The 19,933-nt window shown below is 34.5% G+C and overlaps 1 protein-coding gene across 2 annotated transcripts in view; it reads right to left on the bottom strand.

The window, feature by feature from the left end:
* PCDH17 (protocadherin 17) overlaps positions 1–19,933 on the bottom strand; it is a 111,224-nt gene that overhangs the window by 39,453 nt on the left and 51,838 nt on the right. The gene's annotated exons all lie outside the window — the stretch shown is intronic.

The raw sequence follows: 19,933 nt of genomic DNA, 5'->3' as shown, positions 1-19,933 counted from the left end.
TATTAAAAAAATGTGTCTAAGTTATTTGCATTTCCCTGGCCATATGTAAAGGGCCTTATGTAATCTAATTTCTTTTGCTGAACCAACTTTGCCTCGGTCAAAAAAAAGGGGGAGGGACTCATTTGCCTATCTTTCTTGACACAGGAATCAATCTCCCTATATCAAAAGGAGTTATTTTAAATTATATATGAATAGAAGTTACTTATTATTGTTGTTATTTCCTGATCTCAAATTGAACAGGAGACAGTGTTTAAATGGTCTTTTATCAATTAAATAGATTTATTTGTCACTCTCACTACTTTAGTAGTTGCTTCAATTCAATAGCCCTAGGCATCTAAGACAGGCCTTTATAGTTAAGAATATTTGTTTTTTTTCCTCAAGAATTCTTCTAAGGGTATTTTCACCTCGGTAAGGCTGTGGAAACATATATTAATTCATGTTTCAGGAAGAAGTTTTAAAATAAAAAAATGAGCTGGCATATTTTATAAACCAGATTTAAATCAATGAAAATTTTAATTATATGTCTGGTAGAGATGTGTTTTCCATGGAGAAAAAAAGGCCATAAATACTTAAAACTGTTTCAAAATCTTAAGAAGGCAAACAAGGATTTTGGTTTTGTATAATTGTACTGGGATTTTCAAAACAATATATGAACTCCCAGGATATATACTTAAAAAGTGTCAATTGTGGTAAAAAAGGAAAAAAAATGACTAAGATAATAGGGAAGGAAAAATTCTGAGTAATCAAATAAATCATCATATGAAAAGCAAAAAAGTCACGGACAATGGTTTTAACCTCTCTGATGAAAGGTAATTCCCTGTGAGTCTGAGAAGTTTAGATTAAGCCTCAGTTTTTGAGTTATTGTCTCCCCAAAGACAGAAAGTCTTTGAAATAATAAGGTGCAAAAGCTTTCAATTGACTTGCCTTTGTCCAACTTTGCCACCTAAGATAGAGAGGATTCATGTGCTCCGTGATCCACCTGCAATTCCCTAAGAACAGTGTGAACCTCTAACAAAGGACTGAAAAGAGGGAGAAGAGAGTTTGAATAGATTGGAGTCTTAGAATACGAACATTTATTCTGACTGAGAGGAGAAGAAATGGGTCATTGGAAAGGCATGCTGGATGCTGCCGTCGTAGCAAATGGACATTAGCCATGGTGCTTCTGCATTTTAAAAAACTATTCCTAGTCTCCTCAACCTATACCGCCAACATTTAACTGAGGGCATAAAGAGCTTGATTCGTGCTCAGAAGCTAACCTCACTCCCTGCTCAGACCTTAGAAGTCTGAGAGCTGTGATGATGTATTAGAGAGTCTTGCCAATACTTCCCTTCCCTTGTGATAAGCAGTCGGAAACTGGAACCTTGAATCCAAGCTCTGCTCTGAGCTAACTTTTTTGGCCTGGGGTAAGCTGAGAAATGTATGTTTCTTCATTCATTCTTAAACACCAGACATGGGTCTTTGTAGGTTAATTAGTAAAGTGGACAGAAAGCACTCGGAACATGCAAAGATCTACATAAATTCCAAATTTCGTTTCATATAAGCCTATGCCATCTATTTGAATACATTAACCCTATTCCAAAAAAGTGAAAATAATTATGAAATATTTTATAAGTCCAAAAGTATGTTTTTTTTTAAAGGAAAGGGAGATAGGCACTAGACTTATAATTTCTTTCTTATAGGGAAATCCTAGGTGAGGAAACTCCTTCTATTAATGCAGGTCAAAATCTTCTCTGCAACTTGTAGTCCAGGAGTGCTGCCTAGAGCACTGAGAAGCTATGACTTCTCCAGGATCATAATGCCAGTATATGTCGAAGATAGGACTTACATCCCATTCTTCCTGGCAGTTATCAATCCATTACAGAAAAGTAGGAGGGAGGACTCCTACCCAATAAAAAAAGCCAGTTATCAAACCACTACAGAGAAGTAGGAAGGAGGACTCCTACCAAATAAAAAAAGAAAGAAGAACAGAAGCAGCATGAAGAAACATTGACTGTAATAGAATTTGCTTTCTACCTTTCTTTTCTAGACTCCCCATCCCCGTCAATTCACCTAACATTACTTCATTTCACTGCCACTTTCCAGAAATGCATTGCATAAAAAGGATATAAAATTCATACAGCATTTTAATGTTCCTTGATGTAGGTCTTTTATATTAAGTAAAACATTTAAATTACTATGGAAGTAGGTGAATGAGGGCTCATGCAGCATCTTGCTAACTTTTTATTACTTAGGCTTTCACATCCATTATTTTGAACTTCAGTAAGTCTTTGCCAGAGTCAGTCTAGATAACCTCAAAGGAGGAATTAAAATATGTACAATGAAAAATTAAGAGCAAATGAATATTAACATTAAATAATGGTGGCTAAGCCTACATGCACATAAGTCTGCAGTAACACACAGCAGGCATTTTCCTGAAGAATGGTCTTATTCTTCCTGGTAAAATGTACTGGAGAGTCACTTACTTCATTGGTATAGAAAAGAACTAACAGTTTTATAATAGGCACACAGGGCTGTTATTTAAAGACATGAAAACACTAAATATCCATGTCAGAATCCTTGAGAAGAGAAGCACAAAGAAAAGGTAGGGAGAAATTTTCAACACCTTGATCCATTTAAAGATTAGCATTTCAAGCTGAAATCCTCCTTTCAAATTTTATAATCCTCAAACCAATCAGCTTTCACTGGTATTTAGCAAAGCATATCCCTTTAAATTGGTGCATTTCTATGAAATTTTAATAAACATCAATGCGGCTCCAAAATATTAAAGGCATGGCCTGATGCTTATTCAAATGAAAATTTCACATTAATTCAAATAAGACAATTTTTATCAGATCATACAGTGTACGCAAATCTATGGAGAATGTTAAGGGGAAATTTTTAAGGATGATATACGCTATAGTAGGCATAGAAATTATTTACTCTGGGTATCATGTATTAACACTGAATTACATTCCAAATGACTTTCATTCCCATGAATTCCCTTATATCCTAACCACTTCCACTTCTCAATACACAGGAGAGATATATGTTTACTTGTAAAGGTCTTGGGTTTGGAATTGACATATACACATATTATATGACATCTCAGAATGACTAAAAATAGTCTCCATATGTTTTTTGAATTAATGTGTAAACTACAAAGTTATAACTTTTTCAAAGGTCACAGGGATACAAAGTTCGAACATTACCTATGTTTTTACTCTGGGGCTTTATTTACTATTTCCCTTTTTCACTTTACTGTAGACACCCCAGTTTGTGAAACACTTTAACTTACTGTACATACTCTAGTTTGTAAAAGGTATGCCTAGGGATGCTATGGAAATAAAGAAATTGGGAAATGAAATAATGAGATTCATTTCAAATTGTCAATTCAGTTGAAAATTTAGCACCTAATGGAAATGTATCCTCTTCCTGAAAATGAAGAAACAGCATGAGAGAAGTGAAAAGAGTTGCCCAATGCCACATAGCTAGGTCCTGGAAAAACTAGGGACCAAACCTAAGTCTTTAGTCGGCAGGCCCTTAAAAGCATGCATATATTCACAAATATTTGTGAACATGCTTACATTTTTACTAAATAGATACTCCAGAATTTTGGCCCAAATTATTAGATATTTGGTTTCAAATTAAAACCTTTCATTAATGTTATATGGTTACTCAGAAAGTAATGAACTCTTTTAAGTTCAAAAAGTACACAGTGAAGTTGTCTACCACCTCACAAGCATTTTTCAAAGGATGCAATTTTTAACAGAAGACATGTAATGAAAAATTCCTATTAGATTATTCTGCCAAAATGTTGATAAGTATCCTGAAAAATGACTGACAGGGGATCGTATTTTCAAAGGTCATATAACTACATGTCAAATGAAATGCATAAAATATAGCCAACAAAAGCAACGAATGCAATTAGTGAATATGCCACCACTGGATTATTTTGGAAAATCAAACCTGACATTCCTTCTATGCCCAAACAGAAATAAAACACAATTACAGATATTTAATGGTTTATATTTTGATGGGTTATATCTACATAACTGAATAAGATATTGATCCTATTCTCTCTTAAATTTCTTAACATTTGGCAATGTTAACTTGGTCATCAGTAGTCTCTCTCCTTCATTTTAAGATTGTGTAGAAATTAACTTAATATACAAGAATGTTAAAATTTGTTTGAAGACTTGACGTTGATCACAAGAAACATACCCAATGTATTTACACATATTTCTATCATTTATTGGCTTTTCCTTTGTGGAAATCTTCACAGTCATATGTGACTTTCTTTAAGTCATTGTACCTCCAAACCATATTTGTACAATTGGATACACTATAATAATTAGATAGTAATCTCATGAAATCATACTGTTCTGTACTTGCTTTTTTTATTCAGTCCTTTTCAACTGTGTCTGACTCTTCATGACCCCTTATGTTTCTTGGCAAAGATAATAGAGTGGTTTGCCATTTCCTTCTCCAGCTTATTTAACAGATGATGAAACTGAGGCAAACAGTTTTAAATGACTTGCTCAGGGTCACACAGTTACTAAGTGTTCAAAGACAGATTTTAACTCAGATTTCAGTCTTCTTAATACTAGGCTCGATACTCTCTCCATTCTGCACCTTGATGTATTGATAATATACAACTCCAGTTTCTTTTTTCTAATCCCTACATTTGTTATGGTTGATCCTGTTGCTTCTGAACATCACTACAATATCATATTGTAAGTATATCTGATCAGCTGCTTACCGTGATAAGCCTCCTGAAACAAAAGCCATCTTAGCACTGACTAAAACAAAATAAGAACCCTATGTAACTCAGGGAGAAAATGAACTTTTGAGGTGGCACCACCAAAATTTAAATCTCTACATGGAGAACTATGTCATGAAAGTTCCGTATATTTGTATGTATTTTAAGGTGTACTACTTGAAGTTATAATTACATCAAATGCTGGCATTGGTTCCAGTCCAATGGAAAACTTCAGCATGAATTCAAATAATATTACCACTTTATGGGATTCATTATTCACACTAATCAGGATCTAGATGGTAGTTTCATAACTTCATTAAAACAAACACACAGAAAATAGTTTAAATGTTTTTCCCTAAATGAAATGGACTATATTTCTACCTGTTTATTTTATTAACCATAGGTTTGCATATGTTAACATATATTAAAATATAGTTCTTTCTTACTTAAGGATGTTAAAAATAGTTAGATTGAACAGTGACAACAACAGAAACTGAGCTATCCTACACACAATTGTGCAGAATGAAAGTCATTTGCAATGTAATCCTACACATAAGGATTTGAATGTGAAATATAGTTTCCTTTTGGCCATAATGCAAAGATTCTTGTGTTTATGACTTTAATTAAACCATACTTCAATAATACCTCTTGCTTGTTCTTCCCTAAAAATATTATATCCACAATAGTTCCAAAAATCCTAAGAGTAATTTGGATTCTAGCTAGGTTACAGAATATATCTAAAAACACAATCTATTTTAGTGAGTTTTTTTGTGATATCAAATAAATTAAATTGGAATGTCATATTATATCCTTTCTTGAACACCCCCCAACAAATCTGAGAAATAGAACACATCTTGGGAGTTACCTTGTCCAATATATATCTAAACAAGAGCATACCTGGCAAGTGATCACTTAACTGACAATTTAAACCAGTCCCAGTGACAGGGAACAGATTCATTCCCAAAGCATCTCATTTCTCTTTATGTAGGCTCTAATATTTTGCAAGTTTTTTTTTTCCATACCTTGAAACAAAATCTGCCCCTCTTCAATTTGGTCCCTTAGCCTGACCTTTGGCTTTACCAATCACAACAAGAACTCCCCACTCCCCCCACTCCTCTGCCCCAAGTCTTTTTTTTTTCCAGACTCCTAGTTCCTTTAACTATGTTCAGTATAGCAGGATCACTATTACATTCCACACTTGTCTCCCTATTCTGGATATATTCTAGTTTATCAATGTCCTTTCTACAATGCAGCATCCTAAACTAAACACAGTACTCCAAATGTGGTAAGCATGTCTTTTAACTCATCCAAACATAGTAGTGTTTTGAGTGACAGTTCACTTTTGCAGCCAAGGAAGCGCATTCCTCTCTCTCTCTGCTCTCCCCCATATATATGCACACACATATACCAAAGTTCAATTCAATAACCATTTATTAAGTGCCTATTACTAAATGATTAAAATACAAAGATAAAAATAACTTTTTTTTTCATTCCTGCACTCAAGGAGCTTATTCTACTGAGAGGATTTAAGAGGTACACAGGTCAGAAAATATAAAGTGTATTCAAAATAATATGAATTACTTTCCCATGAACTTGCCTCATCACATTTCCTATTAGATTTCCTCGTTGATGATTTGCTTCTTTACTCTCTCCACTTAAAATCTTTGGGAATCCTGACTCTGTGTCCCATGTTTGCTACTGTTCTAGTAGCAGAGAAGTTACGTAGTATAGAAACTAGTGTTCTTGGCCTGTAGTAAGGAAGACTTGAATTCAAATCTGACCTCAGACATTATTACCTCTGTGACCCTGGGAAAATCACTTAACCTTTGTCTGCCTCAGGTTCCTCAACTGTAAAATGGATAGTTGTGAGGATCAAATGAATATTTGTAAAGGGCTTGGCACAAGGCCTGGCACATACGAGATATTAAATAATTGCTTGTAGCTTCTATTCTCTTCCTGTGTCCCACCAATATCTTACATTAAGGCAATATTTTTCAAATATTTTCATTTGTCAAATACTGCATTAAGATAGCATGTTCTAATCAGAAGACAGACAATTACGGTGGGTTCAACATTCCCATGGCCTTTGTGGGCACTATATATTTTGAAACATCTAGAAGATTCGTCCAAGTCAACATGTAAGTGGACTTGGAACATTCAAAAGTCTTTCAAACAGGAACATGAGCATTCTAATCTACAGATTTCTGTGTTCTGAAAGAGTGTGTGTGTGTGTGTGTGTGTGTGTGTGTGTGTGTGCATAAACATATACGCGCGTAAACACAAAATAAGATGTGGTAGTTGATCACCAACTATTATGCAGAGTGGGAACTATTCTCAGAATAAAAACATTTAGTTTACAAACGAGCCTGAACCAGAGACACCTACCACACAGGCTAAGTTTTCCATTCTCAACGTAAAACAGAAAGCTGTCCCTCTTCTTAGGCTACAAACCAAGTACATTTTCTAATTGGGAACATCTCAAACATGTCAAGAATTGCATTTGCAAGGGCAACATGTTTTCTAAGAGACTGCAAGGCACAGTGCTGTACAGTTGGAACTTCAAACCTAAACAAAACCCTAAGCTAAACTCTGAAAGGGAAAAAAAAAGTCTTGAATCTCCTCTGCATTTGGAAGACATACCTAACATGGAGATTAATTCAGTTTCCTGAGGAATTTCAACATCACTTACTGAACATGGGAGGGCACTAATAAAACACAGCTATTCTTCCAACTTTTAAGTGGACATCTTAAGAGAAGGCTACTGGTTTGACCGTGAATACATCATTGACAACAATTAAATACCAAAGCAGCTGTGGTGAAGGATTGTGCAAGTTGAAATCAGGCAGTCAGAAGAAATGCTTTCATGATTCGAGATCTAATCCTAGTTTCATGAAAAGGGTAATAGCTAGGGAACTTACAAGAGTTGATCAGACAATCTTGGACAAAACATAAGTCTACAAAGAAATCATAACATAACTAAACAAAAAAATACGAAACAAAAACCCAAGATTTTGAGGTCATAGCTTTAAATACAAATCATAGGACAAATCTCATTTGTATTCTGCATGGAGAGGACTATTTGGGTACCACATTGTTCTTTTCTGTCAACTACAAACATATCACCTTTAACCCTCCACTAGAAAAACAATATAGTGTAATGATAAGTGTATTGGCCTCAGAGTCAGGAGAAACCTGGGTTTGAAACTCACTTTCAATATTCACCAGCTTTGGGTCTCTGAGGAAGTGATTTAACTTCTCCGATTTTCCATTTCCTCATTGGTAAAATGAGGATAATAATTCTTGCACCAACTTCTTAGGCTAGTCATGTGGTTCAAAAGAAATAACATATGTAAAGTACTTAGCAGTTCTTAATATGCTCTATAAATGTGAGCTATTATTATTTCTTCATTAATAGCAGCAGTGTTGAAAACATGGTTCAACAATGAATATTTCTTGTTCTAATGATTCCTGAGATGTTAATATTTTCATTTCCCACACTAATGAATTAACAGGTTCACCCCCACTTCCCAATAAGAAAATCATATAAAAAGTCATCGCTGTAAAATTTGGTACTGTTTTCTATACTGATAAGTTAAATAGTAAGTTTCTAGTCTAATCATTAAATTAGTCTTACTAATAAAGTTTTACATTGACTATAGCTACTGCATGATATTGCCTAATGGAGTGTTTGGCACACAGTAAGCACTTAATAGATACTTGATAATTGATTGAATTATAGAATTTTAAAGGTTATCAGTTATCTTAGAGATCATCTAGTGAAGGTCTCTTATTTTTCAGATGAGAAGGTGAATTCCACCGAGGTCAGCGCATTTTTTCATGGAAACATAGGTCGAGCAGTGGGATGAGGAAGATGTGACTCAGAAAACTTAAGGTACTTGCCCAAGATCACACACAAAATAAGTGGTAAAATCAGATTGTGAAACAAGATTCTACATAGGCAAGTTTTTATTCTGGTATCACATTCCCTGGGTATTAGGCTATGAGTCATATACCACTGTAGTGATGCAGCAAGATTTTCCTAAATCCCTTTTTTGCATACCTGGATGCATTTTAATAATCACCAAGTGCTTCTTAAAAGCAGAAAGTTGGAGGCTCTATATGGTTGAAATTAGCTTTAAATTGTTTTGGATAATAAAATAAATTCATGGAAGCGTGTAAGATGAAAAAGACATAAACCCCTCCGATGTCCCTCCAATGTTCTCAGTACATTCTTCCTTTGACGCAAAGGGATACTTGCTGGGTAGAAATTTAAAAACAGCTTTATAAGTCAACTTGCAAGATTAACAGCTGCTTCCAAGTCAGTTGATCTTTAATGAACATATGATAACTGTCTTATTAAATCTGAGGAGTCAGATTTAATAGTATTGGGAATTATTTCAAGTCAACTGATGATAAAATGTCTTTATTAAGGATTAACACTAAAATAGATAGACATGTTTTATGAAGTGGTTAACCTTGAGATTAATACATTTTTTAATAAAGAGGTGAGATTTAATTAGTGAATCTATCTTATCGAATTTAAGTATCCTCCTTCACTAGGGAAAGAAAGTTATTAGTATTGTTAAAAAATTGGGAAAGAATATTTTGATTTTTCTAACTATAGTAGATAAATGACTTTCATGATCTCAGGATGCAATTTCTGAAAAAGAGCATCCCATTATGGTAACAAAAGTAGGAAAAGACTACCCCTTCCTTCCCATATATAGATAAATATTAATGCTGAAGGAGAGAAGGCAGCTATAGGGAGTGCAAACAACCAAATTTGATTTTTTAAATGGATCTTTTCCCCAGTATACAGATTTAATATTAAAAAATGTGAAATAGTCCATTTAGGGATTCATACCCTTGGAGTCTGTAAACTTTTCAAATATTTTTACAACTGTGTTTCAATCTAATTGGTTTCCTTTATAACTAGATATGTATATATGTATTTAGGTAGTACAGTGAATAGAGCACTGGGCCTGGAGTCAGGAAGATTAATCATCATGAATTTAAATCTGCCCTCGTACACTTACTACCTGTGTGACCCTGGGCAAGACACTCAACTTTGCTTGCCTCAGTTGCTCATCTGTAAATGAGCTGGAGAAGGAAATGGCAAACTACTCCAATGTCTCTGCCAAGAAAACCCCAAAATGGGGTCACAGAGAGTTGGACAGGACTGAACAACAACAACAACAAATTTAAAAACATTATTCTGAGAAGGGATACATAGGCTTTATCAGATTGCTAAGAGGGTTTTGATATACAAAAAAAAAAGGCTAAAAATCCCTTCATTTAGAGGTTTATTTGTGTTTTCACAAGCCAACTCTGGCAAGGACAAAAACAAATTAAAGTCATTGTTCAAAGTCATTTAAAGACCTCATCACCTCTCCTGGACTACTAAGCTCTAGTGGACTTTCAATATCCAATCTCTCTCCTTTCTTCCTCTCATCATCTTCCAAACAACTGCCAAAATAATTTCCCAAAAGCATAGTTCCAACCTTGTCACTTCTTTGGTTAGTGATTTTCAATGATTTCCCTATTGCTTCCTGAATTAATTATGAACTATCAGATGACTTATAAAGAAAGCCCTTAAAAGTTAGGCTCCAGTCTATCTTAAGCTTTTTTGACCTGACCCATCTCTGCACACTATACATTCCAAGTCCAAAGGGCCTATTTCTTGTACCGCAGAACTGACCATGCATCTCTGGCTTTAGTACTTCTGCATGCATTGTCCCGCTCACTGTCACTTCTCCATTTTGCAGAACCCAAGTTTTCCACACGGTTTAGCTCACGTGCCACCTCTCAGGGTGAATTTTTATTTTTTTTCCTTCTGGTACAGTCTGCATAAAAATCAGTGTTTAATAAATGCCTGTTAATTAACTGATTTCCTAATCTCCCAGTTGCCAATGTTATCTCCCTTCTCAAGTTATCTTACCTAACAAAAATGTGAGATCAAAAATCTCTTCCATGTGTCTACATAGGTAATTCAAACATTGTTGTATAGGCCATTTGGACATCACCAACATTCTCCAAAGGATCCAGACACTCCCCAGAGATTATTAATATATCCCAAATCCTAAATATTCAAATAGAGAATTCACTCTTCCTTCAGAGATGTCAGAGGGGGGGAAAGATTGCAGAATTTCACTGTGGGAAAATTCTCTAGAGAATTTGATAGCACTGTGAATATTCTAATGGTTCATTGTCCAAATCTGTCTCCCTCACACCTTTCCTTTCTCTTCCCCTGCAGGTATTACTATTTACTAAGAACTCTCATAGGATTTTTGATTATCCCTAATGTATTTGCACCTGATGGAAAAAATTCTGTCGTGTTCTAGGGACTTCTTTGTCCTCAGGGAAATCATTTTGCAGCTGGAGCCCTTAGATATCTGTGGCTGTGGTGATATGGAAATGTATTTTTACCATGTAGAAGTCTGTTACCATGATTCCCTTGTGAGTAGAGACATGGTCACAATAATTTAATGATGGGGCAAACAGATTGTCCATCTGAATGTAGTCTGCAAATTCCCATATCCTTAAATTGCCAAAAATATTGTCAGAAGATATTATAACAACAATAATAATAGCTCACATTTATGTAACACTTGAAGTGTTTTACATGTGCTATTTAATTTGATCCTTAAAATCCTGTGAGGTAGGTGGCTATTACCCCTGTTTCACAGCTGAAAAAAACTGAGGGTTACTCTGGTTTAAGTGATTTGCCTAGAGTTACTCAGCTTCTAAATCTCTAAGGTGGGATTCAAACCAAGGTCTTCCTGACTCTTAAGGCTAACTGTTGTCCCTAAATGTGTCTAGTTTAGGTATCTTCTTTTTTGAAGGATATAGGTTTAAAAAAAAAGATTATGGAATAGAACAAGAATGAAATGTAAATAAAATGATAGTAATCTAGGACCTCGAAGCAAAACTCAAGTGGGAGGACTCTACTTGGGAAAAAATTAATAAGTATCTTCAAGTAATAAAGGATGAGATGGAAAACAATTAGAGATATTTTCCATATTAATAGAGACCATTAATGAAGAAAATGAACCTAAATTGAAATAGCAGTTTAAGTAAAGATTCTGCACAAAACAAAAGGAAATTCTGTAATATTCATCAGTAGGCTTTTAAAATTTGGTTAAATAATTGATAACTTTAAAAATCTAGATGCAGTATTATGAGTCTGGTAAGAGAGAATGTACTGTATAGGATGTCCAAAATATTAGTGCAATTTTAAGCTAACAGCTAAAAGATTTCAGGCCATTCTGTGTAGTCTAAAGCTCCTTCCAGCACAAGAATTTTATAATACTATGCATTCACATTAGTATTGATTTATTATTATTAAATTTGTTTTTTTATCAATTTCAATATTAAATTTACTATTTATACTTTACAGAATTCTAACAAAAGAAACTGTACAGATAATGAAATATGATGTATTTTTTCCCCTAAGAGTTCACACATGCATAGAATCATAGATCTAAACCTTGGAGGGACATAAAGTTTCAACCTCTTATTTTTACAGAGGAGATTCATGTCCAGAGAGGTTAAGATACTTAATTTGAGGTCACACATTATGTAAGTGACAGAGCTAGGATTTGAACTCCAACTTCGCTAAAGTAACAGTTTTTACCATGAAATTTTAAATTGGCTATGTTAGAAAGAATAGCCCTAAAGAGCTATTCAGGTCCAGGAAACTGTTATCTTTTTAGATGATGTTTTATTTGGCAATTGGCCCGGCTTATACACAGCATTTTATAAATCTTATTGTAATATATAAATGTTATTATTGTCATGATATTATTATATTGAATACATTACTCAAAATTTTACATTGATATCAAGGGACATTCTTCATATAAATCAAGGATTGACTTTGTTTCTGAAGAATAATTTCAGATTCACGTTACTTTCAAATTTAATATTTTAAAATATTTTTACTTTCCCAAAGTTTAAAAAAATATAAATTATAGCAACCAAAGAACCCAAAGATTTACTTCTTAAAAAAAAGTTTTGTAACTTTGTGTTGGGATAATATAAATTTTCACTATATTTGTATTCACTAGAACTGATCAAAAGTGTTATTTTTTGGTCTCCCGTGAAAGAATAGATCATACTTATCTAACACTTTATGATATGCAGACCCCCCCTTTCTTCATAATAACCCAATGAGGTTCCTAAAACAAGCTTTTTTTTTTTTTACTAGTACTGTAATTTCACTGGATTATGGAGCTCTATGGGGAATAACTCAAATAATGGAAATCCACTCCTCTGCAACTATATTACAGAACTGCCTAAGAACACTGTGAGGTTAAGTGAATTGACCAGAGTTATAAGAGCTAGTACATGTAAAGGATGATGGAACTCAGGTCTTCCTGGATTCAAGGCAGTCCATCTGTTTACTCGTTGTCTTTCAACATGTACATTATCAGGTGCATATTATATAGAAATATTTGTCCAAGAAACATTTTGTGAATCTAATTTGGCAAAATGGAACCATAATGATGCTTTGTAAACCTTAAATACATAAATGTGAGCCGAGTTATTATGGTGAGTATCTAGAAATTATTCCACTCAAGGGCTAGTAACAAGATATGATATTTAGCCTGGAATAGATTGAAGACAAAGGAGGGATGTAATAGCTTTCTTTAAATGTTTTAACAATGCTCATATGGAAGAAGAAAATAGCTGATTATTCTTGGACCAAGAGGGTGAAATTAGAAGAAGTAGGTAGATAGAAGACATAGAGAGGCAAATTTCATATTGACATAGGGAAAAATACCCTGACAATTTGAGTTGTACAACAGTGCTTAGGTTTTACCTCATCACTGGAGGTAATGAGGCTGAAACTGGATGACCACCTGCTGGGGATGGTTTTGAGGAAACATTTCAGTTTGAATCCTGCCTCAGACATTTACTAGCTGTGCATCTGTGGGAAAATCACATAACTTCTTTCTACCTATCACATGGGAATAAAAATAGCACTCATATCCCAAGTTTTTTGTAAGAATCAAGTGAGATAACATTTGTTAAATGTTTGGCAAATGAAATATAGAATAAGAAAAATAAAATTATTGAAGCACAAATAAAAGAAAATAAAACAAAACACTATGTGCTTATTTCTAAATATTCTGTTACTCTGACTGGCCTTCCTTCTCCTTTATTCAAATAAAATTGACTCTACTATGAAAAAGACAAACTTTATTATTTTAATTTAATTTAATTGTTCAATGCTGGAGGGAAAAATTTCACCTTTTATAAAGTTGTACACATGCTTCAATAATATCATAATACAATACTAGCTTAATTTTTGTATAAGTATCAGTAGATGAGGTAGCAACCTGGTATAACAAATAACATTGTACTGAAAGTTAGGAGGCTGTGAGACATTAGGAAAGTCACTTCACCTCTAGACTTTACAGTTTCCTTTTGAGTAAAATGAGGTGGAGTATCTGCAGGGTCCCTTCTATCTCGAAAATTTAATTACTGCTCAGGGAACAGCCAACTCTTTAAAGTGAGCAGACTTCAAGTTTCTATGCTTGATATTATTCTGTTCTTTCTCTACACTCCACTTTAGGACAGTCTTATTCACTCCCATAGATAAAAGCCATCATCTCTATGGAGGTGATTCACAAGTATGAAAGACTTGAGAATTTTTTCAAGATTTCCAGACCTGTGCCTGCAACGATGTATAACTATTTCTACCTTGGTGTCTCACTTGCACCTCCAACTCAACATGTCAACAGCGAGTATGTCCTTTTCTCCTAAATATCTTTATGCCACCTGACTTCACAATATTTTTTCAGTGATACCAATATTTACTCAGTCTCCCATGTTTAAGTATGATTAATTATGATTAATAATAATAATAATTAATAATAATTAAGTATGATTAATGACTTTTCCCTCTTCTCTAAATTTAATATTTAATTTGTCATCAGTTACTGTTAAACTGAAATCACAAAATGTAAATTGTCCTTCTCCACATTATTCCAACAGGTATTTCCTTCTCCCTCTCCTTTCCACATCCCTCTTCGCCCCATCTATTGAAGTTACCTGCTAATAGGTCTTCCCTCCTTAAATACATGCATACATACATACATACATACACACATACACACATACACATAAACACATATATATGCAACCAAGTGGGGCAGTGGATAGAGTGCCAGGCCAAGAGTTGGGACTCATCTTCCTGATTTCAAATCCGGCCTCAGACACTTACTAGCTATGTCCCTGGGCAAGTCACTTAAATCCGGTTTGCCTCAAAATCTGTTTGCCTGTAAAATGACCTGGAGAAGGAAATGGCAAACTGCTCCAGCATCTTTGCCAAGAGAACCCCAATGGAGTCACAAAGAGTCAGACATGACTTAACCAACTGAGCAACAAAATACATATGTGTATGTATACACACAGGTATACATACATATGTGTGTTTATATGTGTGTATACATACATACATATACACACATATTCTCTCCTCCCAGTAGACTCAGTAGAACTGTTTTGCTTCTGTATTTATATCCTCAGTGTTTAAATGGTACCTGGCATATAATAAGCATTGGATAAATGCTTATTGATTGGCTGATTAAAATTCTCCTCATCATACCTTTATATCCTTTATACCACAACCAAACCAGTCCTCCTTGTACATGGTCCTATAACTCTGCTCAAAAATCTTCACTGGCTTTTTTTGCCTACCAACTAAATGTCAGACTTGGCCTGAACACAATGAAGATTCTCCTCTTTCCAGCTTTATTTCATTTTTTTTCTTTTCATATGCCCCATGGTCTGTTCAAATGAGACTCCACATTGCCCTAGTTGTTTATATATTGTCTCCCTCATTGGAATGTCAGCACCTTGAGGACAGGGGTTGTTTTTGCCTTCCTTTGTATCCTTGGCCCTTAGCAAAGTGCCTGGCACATTACTGCTTGCTAACTGACTGTCACCTGAACACAGTATTCATACTTTTCTGCCTCAAAGTTTTAATTTAGATTCTTTCTTATACATGAATTCACTGTCCCCTTCTTTGCCACTTGAATTTCTACTAAAGTCCAATTCAAATGACAATTCCTCCATGAAGTCTTCTCTGATCCCCTAAAATCACCTCAAAACCTATATACACTTTGCACCTTCACTGTATCCCTATTAAAGTCTTCCTTTGATGCCTTATAATTGGTGGTTTCCACAGTTTCTCAAGGGCTATTTGGTTCCTACAAACTTCAAGCATGGATCAACCTTATTTGTTGTAATAAGATCAGCCTACCTCTAATCAAAAAAAGTTCATCATGAGGCTGACAGCAGAGTGATTGAGTTTTCAGCCAGCTACTCTGAAGAACACCCTCTAGGATACACGGGGGCTAGGGCTTGCATTAGTAAAAAGAACAATATTAAACCAACACATTTATAGACCCCAAAAGTACTGAACCAACTGTAAATTCAAAATAAAATGTTCATATGTTTCAAAAATCTGTAACCCCCTAACGACCAAAGGCAAAATGCTTCAACATTTTTATTTTAAACGAAAAAAATATGCTTTGGAATCTAAAACACTTTTCTTAAATGATTTTCTTTAAAGTGTTTCTGTTCTTCACCAATTAGTCTACAAAATAGATCTGATAGTACATTTACTTGCAAAGATGATTGTATAGACACAAATTTTCAACTTAAATAATCACTTATCTTACACAATGTTTATGCATTTCATGATTTAAAGGGAAAGTCTAAAGGGCATCTTCTTAAAATAATTTAAGTATAAGCATGATCAATTCGGAATATTAGCTAGATATGTGTTAAAATACTTTTATAACTTTAAAGTATTTTTATAACTTTAGCTTAAACTCTGGAGAAAACTAGCTTAGGAATCAATTATGAGGGAAAGAAAATCAAACTTATCTTATAAAAATGCTTTCAGTATGGACATAGGTACCTAATTTCTAGGATTTTATCTAGCCTAATTTTAAATGACTTTTAAAAAGTGTTGTTATTTTTTATCCAGACCTGCAATTTTGTGAATTTATGGTCAATCCTGGTAAGCAAACTACCTTTACTTATGCAGATCAGCAACTTTTCTGCAAATTTTAGTCTTATAGAGTTGCCTGTGTCACTGAGAGACTGTCATGTGCCCTGGGTTACAGGGTCCATTCAAATAATAGTAAGATGCCGGGCTTAAATGCAGACCTTCCTGACCTTGAAAAAAAAATTCTTCATTTGCTATGCATTTGCTACTGCCTCTCTTTTGAAAAGACTTAGTAATGGCAAATTTTGTAAAATAAGAGACTAGGAAGAAGCAACTGTTATCTAGAGGCTGCCTTAGGCACTGGAAACCTGTTTAAAAGTTTTATATTTTACCCACTCTTAGAATTAGAAGGAAGCTCGATCTTTGAAGAAAACTTTGGGGCATTGCTCATTTAATAATTCAAAATAAGTTATTGCTAAATTTAGTTCAATTAGTTTGTTCCCTTTAAATAGTGAGAACCATGAGTACAGAGATAATTATTATTCCTACATTGTTGTTGTTCAGACTCTTTGTGACCCCATGGACCATACTGTCCATGGGATTTTCTTGGCAAAGATACTGGCATGGTTTGCTATTTCCTTCTCCAGTGGATTAAGGAAAACAAAGATTTACAAAACAAAGATCCTGACTTACTCAGGATCACACAGCTAGTAAATATCTAAGGTCACATTTGAACTCAGGTGATCCTGACTACAGGCCCAGTGCTCTATCCAATGAGATACCTTGCTGTCTCTTAAAATTATTCACTATTAAAAGCTATTCCTATAGTTCCCTATAATCCAGAAGACTATACTTATGGACAACATTCTTTAGAAAATAATACCAGGGGTGGCTAGGTGGCATAGTGGATAGACCACTGGCCCTGAAGTCAGGAGGATCTGAGTTCAAATCAGGTCTCAGACCACATACTTGACACTTACTGGATGTGTGACCCTGGGCAAGTCACTTAATCCCAACTGCCTAGCAATAATAACAATTCCATAGGTAAAAGTAATTTGCTGTCCTTCCTATTCTTGATGTGATCTCCTCATCCTTACGCTTGGTATCTTTCTGTGCCCTCATTTCTAATAAACATTTGGAGTTCACATCTTGATCCCTATGCCATCTCACACAGATACTTACCTCACTTGGAGTCTCTTCCTAAATCAATCACTTTCTTGTGCCCTGTTTCATTTGTGTATTTCAAATGAATGCACATCGTCTGATTATCCAGAATTGATTAATGTATTGCAGATGTAAGTCTTCTCAGTCAGGTAAAAATGAACCATCACTTCCCAGTTCTGCGAAACCTTTACATACACAACTAAAAATAGCAACAGCCTCTCTTCAGGCTTGAAAAATTTGCATTTACTTCTCTACCTGCTAGCTCCCCATAGAAAAATGTCTAATTTCATTCATTTCTCACTCGATTCACAATATCAATTGAATTACTTTTCCTGGAATGTACATATTCCCTGAAACATTTGCCTATACATGCATTTAATACTATACACTAATCCCCTTTAAATCCCTTATTAGTTATAGTCATTCAAAAGCACATTACTACACTGTCATCCATCTTTCCCTGACGTCTCCTTTCAGGGGTGTTTGGTTCACGATACTAGTGACATGAAGTGGAACCAAAAGTAAAAATTTTGGCGGCACTCTACTTCGTGCTCTATTAATTTTTTTATTCTTTTTTCTTACTCCTCCATTTCTCTTCTGCAACTATGTCAATTGCTTTTTTTTCACCCTGCTTTTGCTTTCTTCTTTACTTGTCTATCCCTTAGGCTTGCCAACAATGCCCAATGACCCACGGGAATTACTTAACATTGCATTTGGCAGTTAAAACTTAAAGGATTGCCAACACCAGAATATTCCTTTCTCAGGATATGCTGAATCCTTCTTATGTATGACTTAGTTTGTGATCTCAAGAAATACCGTTTTAACTCTGCATGTAACAAATAGATCAATCATGACAAATACTAAGATGAAAACATGTAGCCGTTTCTATATGGAATGGATTTAGGATGTTCAAAATCAGAGGAGATACCACTATAGCATTTGAAAAAAGCAACAGCATATTGGAGAATTTTTTACATGTCTATCCTGTCAGGTCATATGATTATGCAGTCCTAATCCTTATAAATGAAGATGAACTACCATAGAGATAATATGACTGTGATTTTTTTTTTCATTGTAATGGCGATGATTTTATACTAAACCATTTAGAATGTACCCTATAGTGCAATCTTCCTTTTGACCATTTGGAAAACAGCTGAACAGGGTTAGTCCCTGGCTATGAAACCTAGTCGTTCAATGGATAGAGCTAACTACTTTGTAAAAGAATCAAAAAAAAGTGCTTGACCTCAGCACCACTCTTTCAGGAAATTAAATAATCAATCTATCAATGAATCACCAAGCATTTATCTAAGTGACCACTGTAGGCCAGACAATGTTCTGATTCTTGGGAAAACAAAGACAAATAAAATAATCTCTACCCTTAAGAAGTTTACATTCTAATGAGAGATAATATTTCATATATGAATATATACAAAATAAAAATAAATACATGAACATACACACATATATTATATATACACATACATAAATACATATATATATTTGCAATGAGAGGGCATACAGGCAAAGCTGGATTATCAATTTCCACCTGAATTCTTAAAAAAAAATAAATGATGTATCTACAGTAGATTTAAGAAAAATATACAGCCAAATTTTCTAGGCAAGGCATTTTCTTTCAGTGGCATGTTCACTAACTCTATCTTAAAATCCTGCATTAACACAAATTCTTTTCAGTTGTGTACAACTCGACATGACCTCATTTGGGGTTTTCTTGGCAAAGATACTGGAATTATTTGCTATTTTCTTCTCCAATTCATTTTCATAGATGAGGAAACTGAGGCAAACAAGGTCAAGTGACTTGCCCAGGATTACACAGCTAGTACCTGTCTGAGGCCAGATTTGAACTCACAAAGATGAGTCTTTTTGAGTCCAGGCTTGACACTGTATCCACTGCACCACTTAGCTACCCATATTAACAGAAATAAGAACTAGAAGGAAGGAAGGAAGAAAGGGAGAAAGAGAGAGAGAGAGAGAGAGAGAGAGAAAGAAAAAGAAAGAAAGAAGGAAAGAAAGAAAGAAAGAAAGAAAGAAAGAAAGAAAGAAAGAAAGAA

This window comes from Vombatus ursinus, unplaced genomic scaffold (assembly GCF_900497805.2).
Source record: "Vombatus ursinus unplaced genomic scaffold, bare-nosed wombat genome assembly UNPS02015089.1, whole genome shotgun sequence".
Taxonomy (NCBI): Eukaryota; Metazoa; Chordata; class Mammalia; order Diprotodontia; family Vombatidae; genus Vombatus; species Vombatus ursinus.
This window is presented reverse-complemented; position numbering and strand designations above follow the sequence as displayed.